This window comes from Oryzias latipes, chromosome 20 (genome assembly GCF_053564925.1).
Source record: "Oryzias latipes strain Hd-rR chromosome 20, Olatipes_Hd-rR_3.1".
In the NCBI taxonomy this organism is placed as follows: Eukaryota; Metazoa; Chordata; class Actinopteri; order Beloniformes; family Adrianichthyidae; genus Oryzias; species Oryzias latipes.
The window spans coordinates 25,800,164-25,814,607 of NC_136256.1; the positions used below are offsets into that span (position 1 = coordinate 25,800,164).

The 14,444-nt window shown below is 36.8% G+C and overlaps 1 long non-coding RNA gene across 2 annotated transcripts; it reads left to right on the forward strand.

Moving 5' to 3' along the window:
• The first annotated feature begins 13 nt into the window (after window positions 1-13).
• Window positions 14-12,074, forward strand: LOC144988256 (uncharacterized). Of its 2 annotated transcripts, XR_013652107.1 has the most exons (5): window positions 14-200; window positions 364-423; window positions 10,747-10,806; window positions 11,788-11,844; window positions 11,963-12,074. It is a non-coding gene; the product is annotated as an uncharacterized LOC144988256 (long non-coding RNA). The 2 variants fall into 2 exon arrangements; XR_013652106.1 differs by lacking the exons at window positions 10,747-10,806; window positions 11,788-11,844; window positions 11,963-12,074 and adding exons at window positions 1,080-1,139; window positions 2,225-2,566.
• The last annotated feature ends 2,370 nt before the right edge of the window (window positions 12,075-14,444 follow it).

Consider the following 14,444-nt stretch of genomic DNA (forward strand, 5'->3'; position numbering starts at 1 on the left):
TGCCTTCAACAAATCAATAAAAGCGTTTTGGAAATGTCTCTAAGGTTTGGACTTTGCTGCTGAGTGGAAAACAAAAACTAAACGTAACTAAAAGTTAAACCAGATCCAGAGGATAGAAGAGAATCAGAATGAGAGGACTAACATTATTCTGTTTGTTTGGATGCGTTCTGACTGCAGCAGCTGAAATCCCGATATCTGCGGTAAAGAAATACAACAACTTTACAATATTTTAACGTCAGAATATTTGAGCCACTTGTTATATAATTGTTTGGTATTTTATTTTTTAGCAATAGAAAAAATGTCACATCAAACATGGTGCAGAACCGTTTCTGACTTCCGATTCTTCCTAATTTAAACGTTTAGTGTCCGGGATGTTTTGCCGCACTGGAGGGTTACAACGAACCTTCCTTCAACTCCTCAGAGGTAAATGAAGACAGAACTGCTCTTTACTGAGTTTTCTCTGTGTTTCTGATCCGTCACACTTCTTCAAATATGAACTAAATTCCAAATGAAAAGGTATCGACGCTTGTAAATCTACTGCTTGTCATCAAGGGTCAAAGTCACGTTTGTTCAGTCATGACTTTGTTCTGCAAAAATCTTGGTTTAGTTCTGTTTTTTTAAATACATGTTTTCACAGACATGACAAATCTGAATTAGTTGACGAAACAATTTATTCTAAAATAACTTTTGTCGTTCAGACGATGCAGAGACGATGGAATAAATGTCTGTGAAACATTAATTCATCTCTAAATATCATTTCTTTGTCATAAAAACACTTTTTTTTGGGCTAATTTGGTTTTTCTGGGTTCTTAAAAGAGATCAAATCTACTTTGATTAGATCCAGGATTTAGATTTTTCTGTTAGTTTTAGGATTTTGTTGACATTTGAACTAAAATGGAAAAACAGATGATAATGAATATATAAGCATTTAAATGTTTGGATTATTTTTCCGTTTTTTTATCTGTTAGTCACAAACAAAGAGCAAAGAGATTCTACAAAACACCTTCATGATGTTAAACTTTAGGAAAAATTCACTCAGTCTTCAGTGAAACTGTTTAAAATGTATTTTTTGTTTGCAGGTTTTAACTGAAAATACGTCTAACATCACATCAACACCAGAAACAAAAGTGGACAAAAATGTAAGTAAATAATAAAGATCATAAATGTGGAATGTGTCCATTTTAAATGTCAAATTAGACATTTCTAAATGAATTATGCTTCACATTTACCAGAGAACGTCTTGAAAATGAAATGTCAAATGCCATTTTCATTTTATTTTAATTAAGTGACAGAATAAGCTGTGTTGAGGAAGGAAATGAAAAAGCATTTTGGTGGATTGCTTTTTCATTTTAATTTTGAGGCATTTGATGCAGTTACATTTTGAAAATTAAAAAGCATTTTTATTAATCCATTTTAATTGTCAAATTAGACATTTCTAAATGAATTATGCTACACATTTACCAGGGAACTTTTTGAAAATGAAATGTCAAATACCATTTTCTTTATCATTTTAATTAAGTGACAGAATAAGCTGGATTGAGGAAGGAAATGAAAAAGCATTTTGAAGTATTGCTTTTTAATTTTATTTTTGAGTCAAAAAATGCAGCTTCATTTTGAAAGTGAAAAAGCATTTCTGGTTTTGACTTTACTTTTTATTTATGCTACAGAATCGCTTCCATATAAAACACATTTAAAGATTATAATAATAAAATACACCAGCTGGTCAAATTTCTGTTCTTTGTTCTTTTGTTTTGCATTATTCATATTTTTCTCTACTAAGTAACGTTTTATGTTTATTTCAATTAAAATGAAAGTTTCTGATGTCGTTATGAACTGAACAGTTCCTTCAATTTTATTCACATTAAAAATGTTTTCAGTTAAAGTTTTAGCTCTGTAAACATGTTTAAGACACAAAATTTAACAAAAGTTTTAAAAAAATACATTACTTTACCTTTTTTCATGTCAAACTAAAGGTTTTTATTTTTGCTTTGCATATGTTTTTATATTTATTTCAGTTGTGTTTATTAAAAGGTTTTATAATTTAAATCTGATATAATTAAACCATTTTAGGATAAATTAAACTGCTGAGAAGATCAGATTAGAGTAAAAATGGATTTCTCCTTGTTGGAATAATGTACATTAATCATCTCATATTTGCTTTTATGCATTACCTAGCTATAGAGGTGATATAATCATGAAGTGTGTGTCCAACTCTGTTTCACAGGAAGGTGGAGATGAAACCCTCGGGGGGAAACCGACTGACGTTGCGTCTTCCCAGCCTGGGAACTGGCGTTAGCTGAGTCTAGACCTGAATAGCAGGACGCTCTGTGTTGGTCATCCGTGAGAAAAGGCTGTTCAGGTCCAAAGATGATGTGGGAGGACAGTGAGAAGACAATCACAATTAATGTTCTCTGACAGCCCTGCAGCTGCGTTCTGTTTCCCCTCCTTAGAGCTCAGCGCAAATGTAAATTAGGGAAAAACCCAACAAACTTAATAAAAGGGGAGGCGACAGAAGTGGAGAGAGATGGTTGCTGGGTGTGATCTCTGTTCGCTCTCCTCGTAAAGGTACCTTTGGTCTGCTGTCTTTCTTTCCTTATGTTGTTATTCTCATGTTGTTTGAACCCAACAGTCCTGCCAGAATAAAACATTCAAAGATTTATTTATTTATCATTATTTCAACATTTTACAGAAATAATTCTCCTATATTATTCTGTTTGGGCGGCATTTTTGATCACTGTATCCCCCCACCCCCACCCCCCAGGGACAACTTGCTAAATCTCAAGTGCAAAATCAGAGGACTGTGCAATACTGTAATATATTCTCCACTGTGCAATACTCAATAGGAATCATACTTTGTCATATTGATATTTACTTATTCGTGTCTTCTCACTGTAAACGGCTAACGGACCATAAAGATTCCTGATTCCTGACAGACGCTCATGATTGGTCATAATCTCTGAGATTATTTGTTATCAAATCTAATCCTGACTTTTTATTTTGTCTGATAAAACATCAAATGAAATCTGAATAAATATTTAAAGTTATTTTACTCAGTTAACTGGAATATGGATTTTCTACAGTTCAAAAAGTCTAAATACGTTTTTCAATATACATTCTTGAAAAGTGAAAGAAAAAACTTTGATTTCATTTATCATTAGGAAATCTAATAAAGGAGGCAGATTTTTTAACATCTTCAAAGTCAGACTAAGTGTAACCCTTGTGCTATCCTAGGCACTTTAACGTTGGGAGTTGGGTCATCTAGACCCACTAGACAGTGCGCTGAACCTTTTTTCTTCAATGATTTGTGATCTTCACTGGTGTCCATGGATTACATGAAATCTTTCCACCTTTATCCACCTTTGTCATGGTAGGGAGAACCTACTATGGGTCTAGATGACCCAACTCCCAATGTTAAAATGACTAAGATAGCACAAGGGTTAATCTAAATCTATTTTGTGAAATAAATCCTAAATTGCAAACGATTTGCTCTGATGGAGTTTGGACGTGTAAAGATCAGCGGTGTTTGCCTTCAACAAATCAATAAAAGCTTTTTGGAAATTGGACTTTGCTGCTGAGTGGAAAACAAAAACTAAACGTAACAAAAGGTTAAACCAGAGGATAGAACAGAATCAGGATGAGAGGACTAACATTGTTCTGTCTGTTTGGATGCGTTCTGACAGCAGCTGGAGCTGCAGTCATTCTATCTGGGGTAAAGAAATGACACAAATGTCGTCATTTGCAAAATGTTAACGTCAGAATATTTGCTTCTAGACATTTTGAGCCACTTGTTATAAATTGTTTGATATTTTATTTATTAGCAATAGAAAAAATGTCACATCAAACATGGTGCAGAACCGTTACGGGACTTTCTTCAACTCCTCAGAGGTAAAATGAAGACAGAACTTCTCCTCACTGAGTTTTCTCTGTGTTTCTGATCCGTCACACTTCTTCAAATATGAACTAAAATCCAAATAAAAAGGTATCGGTGCTTGTATATCTACTGCGTGTCCTCAAGGGGTCAAGGGTCACGTTTGTTCAAGCATGACTTTGTTCTGCTAAAATTTCGATTTAGATCTGCTAATGTGATTTTCTTACTTCAGATTTCTTTTACAGAAATTGCAAAAAATAAATCTGAATTAGTTGACGAAACATGACTTCTACAAAACAAAAACAACAAAACAAGGGAAAAAAATTAAATTCAAATTTCCTAATGTGTCAATTTTTACAAACTGCATTTTTTAAAGACTAGTCAATTTAAAAAAATAATGAGTTTTACTTGTAAAACTTGTAATAACTAAACAGTTATTATAAAATGTTTCCATTAAAAAGTTTATGTCTGCTTAAATTTGTGTTTAATGTTTTATCATAGTCCAGATTGATAAAAACATAATAAACATAAATGACAGAAATGATCAATAACTATATGAACTTTTTATTTCATGTGCTTCTCTTGTCACACTTCTTGGAGTGATGCCCTGTCATTAAACATCTGAAACAAAGCTTCTCTGTTTGTACAAACTTGACACGATCTTGTACGGTTTGCTCTATAAATTTGTGACACTTGTTGAGAGAGTGACCAGACCTTTTGCTAAATATGCATGTTGTGAGATTGGAACTTAAGTTACTTAGGTTTGTTGTTAGAGTTTTGGCTTGAATGACTTGAGTTTTTCTGTGTTTGGGGTTTTCTGATTCCAAAGCTTTGAGTGCTTGTATTGAAGTTATGGGGTCGCAGGCCAAGTCTGCCTCAGCTGACATGAATTCCACAAACATCTGGAACGTTGGATAATCGCCACTGATGAGTCTCATCTCATTTGACACAAGCAAATCTGATAGTTTTAACAGTATCTTTTGGTTCTCCATACAATCGTTAAGGACTTCCAGAGTCTTGATATGTGGCATTGCCGCTTTACAACTTTTAAGGAAGTTTGCAAATTCCCGTAATTCACTTCCATCCTTAGAGTTTATTTTTGGCCAACTTTTCGCTTGTCTCGAAAACATTTTCCTGTGGTGAATGGATCTCCAAATCATTTTTCCAACAAATGTCGAGCTGAGTCGTATGCTTCCTCGATGCCTATTAGGAGAAATCCTTCAACTGCCTTTTTTGCAGGTCCACCAGCGTACTTTCTGAGGTACAACCTTTTATTTTTTGGGGATATTTTTTCCAGTCTTTAAACTTTAGAGGGTCTCCAGTAAACACTACAGGTTCTGGAGTTGGAAGCCGATTGGCACATGTGGCTTCTGCCAAGATGCTCACTAAATCAGAGTTATGCTGATTTGTGTGGCAGCTGTGGGGGGGCTGGTATTTCTGTAGGAACAAATGGCGGGCTTGATTCTTGAATTATTTGACTTGTGACAACTGTGTTAGCAAGTGGAACAAATTCAGGGCTTGTTGCATGTAGAAGTTGTGCTGTATTTGAAGCTTGAAAGAGTGTAAGTGGTGCGACGGGAATTTCATGACGTTCAACTGCCAGTTTGTTGCTGCTTGTGGAACTGTAACTATCATAGCTGTTTTCCGCCTCATTTTAGACTTTCACTCTGGCTTTGGGAGCATTAAGCTTTTTAATCTCTTCCAAACGTACTATCTTGTTGTCTCATTAATGTTTCAACTTCAAGTTTTTGTAATTTGCTCGTTTGCTTGTCTCGTTCCTCTATGACAGTTAAGATTTCTTAAGATGCTGCTGCAGCGGCTGCCACTTTTTGATTGACTGTGGGCATGACAGCAATGAGCTATTTGACTTTTGTGTTTTTGACCTGGAATTAGATCTTTCTGAAGCCAAACATGATCCAACATCTGGCCATGGCTCTTGGTCCTCTTCAGCATTTCTTTCTAGCCACCTTTCAGCTCTTATAACAATGAAATCTGAAAGGGTTGCTCTTGCATCTTCCTTGCACCTCATGTCTGGATCCGGAGCATGTATTTGCCGAATCTCATTGTAAATAGCTTGAACATTTTGGCAAGTTAATATTATGTTGTTCATCAACTCTGACAACTCCTTCTCAGTGGCTGTGTCAGTCAATATTACCTTGCTTAACCCTTGTGCTATCTTAGATGACCCCACCCTTACATTGACGTGTTCTCCCTACCATTACAAAGGTGGATAAAGGTGGAAAGATTTCATGTAATCCATGGACACCAGTGAGGTTCACAAATCACTGAAGAAAAAAGGTTCAGAGCACTGTCTAGTGGGTCTAGATGACCCCACTCCCAATGTTAAAGTGCCTAGGATAGCACAAGGGTTACTATTGCCTCATGTCTCCATTTTTCATAAGAAATTTTGAATTTCCGTTGCAGAGATTTGCTTCTTGAAGCTCCTTCCCTTTTCAGTTAATGTTCTTGTTCTTATACTTTTGCAAATATTTGTTTGAGTATCTGGATCCTTAGATATGTCAGTCATCTTTTGAGTCGAGTCCTAAAGTTATTTATTTATTTTTTTTATTGAGCAACAAAAGTACAGAACATGTACAAAAACAAGGTCACATGTCAGGCACTATTCAAACAATGCTCTCTTTTTTTTTTTTGTAAACAAGACAAACACATAGCTGAACCCCACTCCCACCCCATCCCACAGAACATGAAAGACGTCAGAAAAATAAAGATAATAATTTAAAAAATAAAATATATATATATATAAATATGAAAAATATGATGATAGAAAATAAAAATTATATTTAAAGTGTGATTACGTCAAGAGATATAAGCAGGTGTGCACCACTAAGGCTCAGTGTGACAACACAAGCCAACAGGAAAGTTGTCGGAAGCTGCTACTCGGGGACAGTTTTGAGCTTATTAAAGTAGGATAGTATCGGCCCCCACACAGATAGAAATTTGTCTCTGGACCCCCTTAGTGTGTATTTAATCTTTTCTATCTCCATAAATTGTAACAAGTCACTAAACCATAGAGACACTTTGGGTGGTTTATTTGACTTCCAATGAAGTAAAATCCTTCTACGTGCAAGTAGTGTTGTAAAAGCAATGATATGTTTATTTTGTTTACTTAGAATAGCTTGTTTTCCACCTGTGATGCCGAATATAGCCATGGCTGCGTTAGGTTCAAGATCAATTTTGAGAGCTTGTGACAATGTTTTAAAAATGACAGACCAGTAGGACGTCAGAGATGGACACAGCCAGAACATATGTGTTAAGTCAGCAGGGGTATGGTGACATCTATCACAGCTGGCTTCTACATTAGGATAGATCTTTGCTAGTTTAGCTTTGGAATAGTGGATGCGATGTACAACTTTAAATTGTATTAAGTTTAATTTTGCACAGGAGGAGCTGCCATTTACTTTCAGTAAAGCATCATTCCATATGTCGTCCTCCAAAGCCAGTTCCTCCCCCAACTCATTCACCCAATCTGTCCTGAGTTTTACAAGATTTGTGTTTTTTAAGGAAGTTATCTGATCATATATCCTTGAGATAAATCTTCTAAGATGTACTGGAGTTTCTAGAAGTGCTTCTATACCTGAGCATAATGGCAAATATGGAAAGTCTGGGGTATGACGCTGAAGGAAGTAGCGATTTTGGAAGTAACGGAATAGGCTAGACCGGGGGAGATTAAACTTAATTGAAAGATCATCAAAACAGGCAAAAACAGAGTTTATGTACATGTCTTTGAACAAATGAATACCTTGCTGTTTCCAGAGAATGAAACCAGAATCCAGTCTAGCATGGGGAAACAAGTGAGTCATATTTATGGGACTCAAATGCAGGAGATCCCCACAGTCAAAGTTCCGTCTGAACTGAAACCATATTTTAAGAGTATTTATGACGACTGGGTTATCGGTATATTTAAGGGCAGAGAGAGACAAGTCAGAGGTGACCAGAGCACGGAGGGAAGTTGAGATGCATGATGCAGCTTCAAGACGGCACCAGTCCACACTCGGACTGTGGAGCCAGTGTAAGATATTCTTTACATTTGAAGCCCAGTAATAGTACTGAAAGTTGGGAAAGGCTAAACCACCTTGATTTTTAGATCTCTGTAGCAATTCAAGCCGTATCCTAGGTTTCCTTCCATCCCACAGAAATGAGACAAAAATCTTATCAAGAGATTCAAAAAATATTTTGGGGATGTAGAGGGGGATGCACTGAAAAAGGTAAAGAAATTTGGGGAGTACAGTCATTTTAACACAATTAACCTTTCCTGCCAGGGATAGTTGAAGAGTCCTCCACTTCTTTAGGTCTAATTTGGTCTTTTCTAATAAATGACAGAAGTTTTTTTGATGGAGATGTTGCATATCTCTTGTAATAGTGATACCCAAGTACTTAAAGCCATTTGTGGACATTTGAAATGGCAAGGCACCATTTTGTATTTGGAGAGCCAGATCATTAACAGGATAACATTTACTTTTACTTAAGTTCAATTTGTACCCAGAGAAAGCCCCAAATTTCCTCAAAGCATAAATTATGTGAGGGACGTTTAGAATGGGGTCTGACAAATATAACAATAAATCATCTGCATACAAAGATACTCTATGTTCCTTACCGCCCCTGTGAATTCCACTGATTGATGGTAAAGTTTTAAGTGTGATAGATAAGGGCTCTATAGCTAAAGCGAATAGTAGTGGGCTGAGAGGACAACCCTGGCGAGAACCCCGTGACAACTGAAAATATTGTGACCGCTTGCTATTACTAATTATGGAGGCTTTGGGTGATTTATACAAAAGCTTGATCCAGGAGATGAAGTTGGGACCATAACCAAATTTCTTTAAACATGCAAATAGATATCTCCACTTCACCCTATCAAAGGCTTTCTCTGCATCAAGTGCAATTACCACTTCTGCCTCTGCTTCAGAGGCAGGAGAGTAAATTATGTTAAAAAGTCGGCGTACATTTTTGAATAAGTGGCGCCCCGGCATAAAACCAGTTTGATCATCAGAGATCACATCCTGTATTGTGGATTCTAAACGAAGAGAGAGGGCTTTAGCTAAGATCTTTGCATCACAGTTAAGGAGAGAGATGGGTCGGTACGAGCCACAGTCTTTACCATCCTAAAGTTATTTCAACCAAACTTAAGCATGTATACAGTAATCTTACTTCTGATGACAAATGACTCAAATATTACCTTCAAATTGTTATTTCTTAGTAAATAAAATTAGTCACTTAACTCTTTAACATAAATAGGATACGTAAGGGTAAATGGCCGATGAAGTGTGCATTATCACTTTTTAACGCATGCCGTGGAAGCCTTCGCGTCGGACGGTTGTGTCCTCGAAGTGCATTAAAAAGTGATAATGCATACTTCGAAGGCCATTAATCCGCCTATACCATACTCACTTACAAAAGCAATACATATTAACATGTTTTTAGTCCTTCATTCCTGTTTTTTTCCAAGTCAGATCGCTTTTCTCACAAAAAGCAGACTATTTGTTACGTCGCGCCGCACCACCGCTGCAGTGGAGATTTGGCAATATAAGCGATATATATATATGCTGATCTTTCCGATGGGTTGAATAAAGCATCAGTTCAAAGAGAAAGTTCACCTGTTACGGCTTGTTTTTGTCCAAATTATGAAGCAAAAGGTTGTTTTAAAGAAGCTGGCGCAGTGATACAAAACATTTAAGCTAGGTGACCGGAAATTCTTTTTTCACCGTGGCGTTATACTGTGGTATATCACTCTTCATACCATGGTCCGGTTGAATACTCGATTCTGATTGGCTGCTGGGTATGCATTAAAACCTGATAACCGCACGGTGAAAAAAGAAAAACAAGAATTAATGACTAAAACCTGGTTAGTATGTATTTCTTTTGTAACTGACCATGGTATAAGCGGGCCTTCATCGGCCATTAACCCTTACTTAATGTACACCCAGCAGCCAATCAGAATCGAGTATTCACCCGGACCATGGTATAAATTCACTTATATTCCTTCAATTTAGGTTGAATATGGTTTTAACTTTAGACAAATGTACTGACTTCAGTTATTAAAACAAACAAATTACCATAAAGTTTAGTAGACAATATGTAGCTTTGGCTTAATGTGCTGAAATAACTTTGTTAAGTTTAACTTCTTGTAAACCACCTTTATTTCCTTAGAGGAAAATTATTTTCTTATTTGCTACTTTACTTTATGAAACTGTCCTCAATCAACGAAGCACTGTTGCTGGGGAACGTTGAGCTGGTGTAACGGCGCCCTCTTGTGGTGAACGTCGGTTATCGACCAACTGCAGCTGCTGTGCCGTCCGTCTCTCGAGCTTCTCCCCCGCGGCGCTTGGCTGGAAGAGTTTTCACTGTAGAGTTTTCTTCACTGTTCCTCCTCAATGGCAATGCTGGACACGGTATTCTCGAGAACAGGCGTGTTTCAATGTCTTCACTCCATGTCACGCCGTGAAAACTACAGAACAGAATTTACATTTACAATATACATTTACAATTATACCAAAAAATACCTAACAAGTTAACTACCTCGTGGCTGCCTGTCACTTCGGAGGTCTTTGTGGAATTACCAGTCTGTGAACAACCGTTCACAGCTGGTATACTCCTTTTCCAAGCTGCTTTTTGCATGGATCTATTATGATGTGAGAATAAACTCCTCAGCCCAATATCAAATCCCGCGAGTTCACAGGAACTCTCGCGTTATTAGCGTGATAGCCAACTTCATATAACAGTGCAATACAACTTATAATAAAATCAAATCACAAACAAACAGCAAAGAGATTCTACAAAACACCTTCATGATGTTATTAACCTTTAGGAAAAATTCACTCAGTCTTCAGTGAAACTGTTTAAAATGTATTTTTTGTTTGCAGGTTTTAACTGAAAATACGCCTAACATCACATCAACACCAGAAACAAAAGTGGACAAAAATGTAAGTAAATGTTTATGTTTCTGCTGTAAGAAAAGCTACAAGAATATACTTTTACATGAAAATATTGATTTAGTTGGTAAATTAAATGAGTAAATGAGATGAAAGTAATTAAAGGTTTAGCATAAAACAAATTTAAAGATTAGAATAATAAAATACAACAGCTGGTCAAATTTATGGTCTTTTTTCTTTTGTTTTACATTATTCATATTTTTCTCCCCGAAGTGACGTTTTCTGTTTATTTCAATTAAAATGAAAGTTTTCTGATGTCGTTTTGAACTGAACAGTTCCTTCAATTTTATTCACATTAAAAATGTTTTCAGTTAAAGTTTTAGCTCTATAAACATGTTTTAGACACAAAATTTAACAAAAGTGTAAAAAAAATACATTACTTTACCTTTTTTCATGTCAAACTAAAGGTTTCTATTTTTGAATTGCAAATGTTTTTATATTTAGTGCAGTTTGGTTTATTAAAAGGTTTAATAATTTAAATCTGATATAATTAAACCATTTTTAGGATAAATTAAACTGCTGAGAAGATCAGATTAGAGTAAAAATGGATTTCTCCTGCCGGAATAAAACATTCAAAGAATTTTTTCTGTTCCCTGAAGGAAATACTTTACCAAAAACGAAATTTCAATTAATTAGAACGCAGCCATGCGGTATTATTTCAACATTTTAGCCCTTGTGCTATCTTAGATGACCCCCCCCCCCCTTACTTTGACGTGTTACTCATACCATGACAAAGGTGGATAAAGGTGGAAAGATTTCATGTAATCCATGGACACCAGTGAAGATCACAAATCATTGAAGAAAAAAGGTTCAGAGCACTGTTTAGTGGGTCTAGATGACCCAACTCCCAATGTTAAAGTGACTAGGATAGAACAAGGGTTACAGAAATAATTTCCATATTCAGTCATGATTGGTGATAATCTCAGAGATTATTTGTCTTCTAATCTAATCCTGACTCATTTCCTCCAGCAGTTGGTCTACCTTGACAGTGGGGTGGGTTTCCCGCCCCCACCACCAAAGGAGGACCAGGTGAAGCTCGGTGTGAGATTTTCAAAATAAAGCCAACAGGACATTAGAAAGGGTTTAATGTTTCAGCGGGCGGACAGAGAAAAACATTGATTTGCTGTTTTCGTTTCTACCCAAACAGAAGAAAAAGTGAAGTCGGTCCGGAGAAGCTCAGCAGACGGAGAAAACTTTGAAAGACGGAAGCTGCTGCTGTTTCAGCCTTTAAATAAAGATAATTCTGATCTCGTGCAAAAGTCTTTGTCTTTCTTTATTTACAAGTTATTTTCCCCCCAAAATCTACATACAAATCATCAGTTATCTATTAACCCTTGTGCAGGGCCGGCCCTGGTCTTCCGGGGGCCCTAAGCGAAATTTAATTTGTGGGCCCTCTAACTGATCAGCAGCACCAACAAACTGTAATGAGTTTTTTTCTCGGTAATGTTAGAGAGCAGATTGTCTTGATATTTAATGCCCCAGCCGTAGAACGGCGTTGTGACGTTCCCCTACTGAGTGGAGGGTGAATTGTTACAAAGCAATGCCAACTTATTGTTCAGCAAACTTTGCATATTATGTACATACATCTCAAATAAAATTGGAAAAAAAGGAGTTGTTTGGAATGTCATTTAATGCAAATACCAGCAAGTGAAAAAACAAACTTTGAACGGAAGTAAAATTTAAGTGTTTTATTTGAGAACAACTGGATACTAAAATGTTTTTTAAACTGCTTTCAGTATGAAATATATACAGTTAACCTCCCAAAACTGTTTTGGAGTGTTTCATTATGATATTTGTGAGTAGAATAGCGAAAACAATTTACATTCTGACATGTAAAGCTGGTGTTGCTGCCTGAAATCCGTGCAAACCCTCAGAACGTTTCCAAGATTGGATATCTGTTTCCTTGGAATGCTGCTCGTGCATCCCAAATATACCATGACAGAAGGTAAATAAATAAGTATATATCCTGAATAATAGACAAAAACAATGCATTCATCCCTTAATGCATATAAATATGCATCGAAAATAAATGCGCATTCTTTGGCTCCAAAATTACCCACATTTAGCATCAACATGAAAGCAAAAACATAAAAGGGAGTTTTTTTCGTGGCGTATCCTGCCTTTGCCCAAAAACAGCTGAGATAGGCTCCAGCAACTATGTGGCCCTGAAAAGGATTCAGTTGGTTCTGAAGATGGATAGACACTAAATTGATAAAAGCTTTCAACATTTTGTCATGCCTTAAATGTTTTGAAATTTTTACAAAGTAAGTTTACAAGGGCATTTTTTATAGCTAAAGCAGAAATAAAGCATTAGAAGAATGTTCTGTGTAATGATGAAATCTCTTTGACTTTGTTTTATTTTAAGTGTGACGTTACAAACGGATAAAAGGATGTACCAGTAAGTTAAACAACTGTCGTGTAAATCCAAATTAGTTTAAAAACTGAAAAAGGACATTTTTTTGGGACCTGTGTGGTGCTTTAAATATTGCAGTGGGAGTGACTGGTTCAATTCCCGACTCGTTAACAAACCGTCGCTATAAAAGCTGACTCTGCGTGAAGATCCTTCATGGCCCAGAATCCCTGCTCTGATGCAGATAGAGTAGTGTGGTGGCAGTGTCTCTGTGCTTCCAGTGAGAATGTGCTGGTTCAATTCCCAGTTAGAATAAGGGTCCTTAGGAAGTAGATGTCATAGTCTGTGTCTTTAAACCTGATTGTTGATTTTTGAAACATGTGGAGCGTGTTCAGCTCAAAGGAACAAAGCAACACAGTCCTGCTGTAGACAGATTAGCCCAGTGGGAGTGTTTCTGTCCTTGAAGCAGAAGAGTGCAGGTTCAAGTCCTGGATCACAACTCATGCTTTGGGTGAGGAAGAGTCAGGGATGCTGGGAAGGGGGGGTGGCTTCATCTTTAGTCTGGTAGGAGATCAACAACTTCTGTGCTATAAGATAGGTGATGAAGGTTGATATTAGAGCTACAGCTAACTGGTAGTGAGACAGGTACCTAGAAGACTAGCAACCAACAGGAGGGCTAAACCAACTAGACTAACTATTAACAGGAGGGCGGGGGGGGTGTAGCTTTATTCTAATGCAACTAGATCATGATAGTACCTTCACAGTACAAACTACATTATGGTACTACACTTACATAAATCTTGTCTTTCAAACTCGAAAAGTTGGTGTTTGTAGCATTATTAATTATTATGTAGAAATATATAAAGCTAAAAATGTTAATTAAGTTACGAGTTGATAAATAAAAGTTCTTGTAAATAAAAGTTTTACTTACTCCACACATCCCTCACCTGCCCTCCACCTCCAGGTATTTCTCTACCTGTATTACATCTACAGTGTGCAGACCCTCCACACATCCAAGCTGCATTCTGCATGGATCTATCTAAATGCACATCTTCTTCTGGGATCCTCTTCTCCTGGTCCTCCTTCCTCAGGGAGGGGGGGGCAAAGATGAAGCCCCCCTTTCCGGACGTCCTGACTCCTCCTAGCCGCAGCTTGAATTGTGAAGCGACTGAACACCTCGATGTCCCTGACTGGGACTTGAACCTGCGCTCTCCTGCTTCAAGGACAGAAACACTCCCACTGTGCTAATCTGTCTACAGCAGAACTGTGTTGCTTTGTT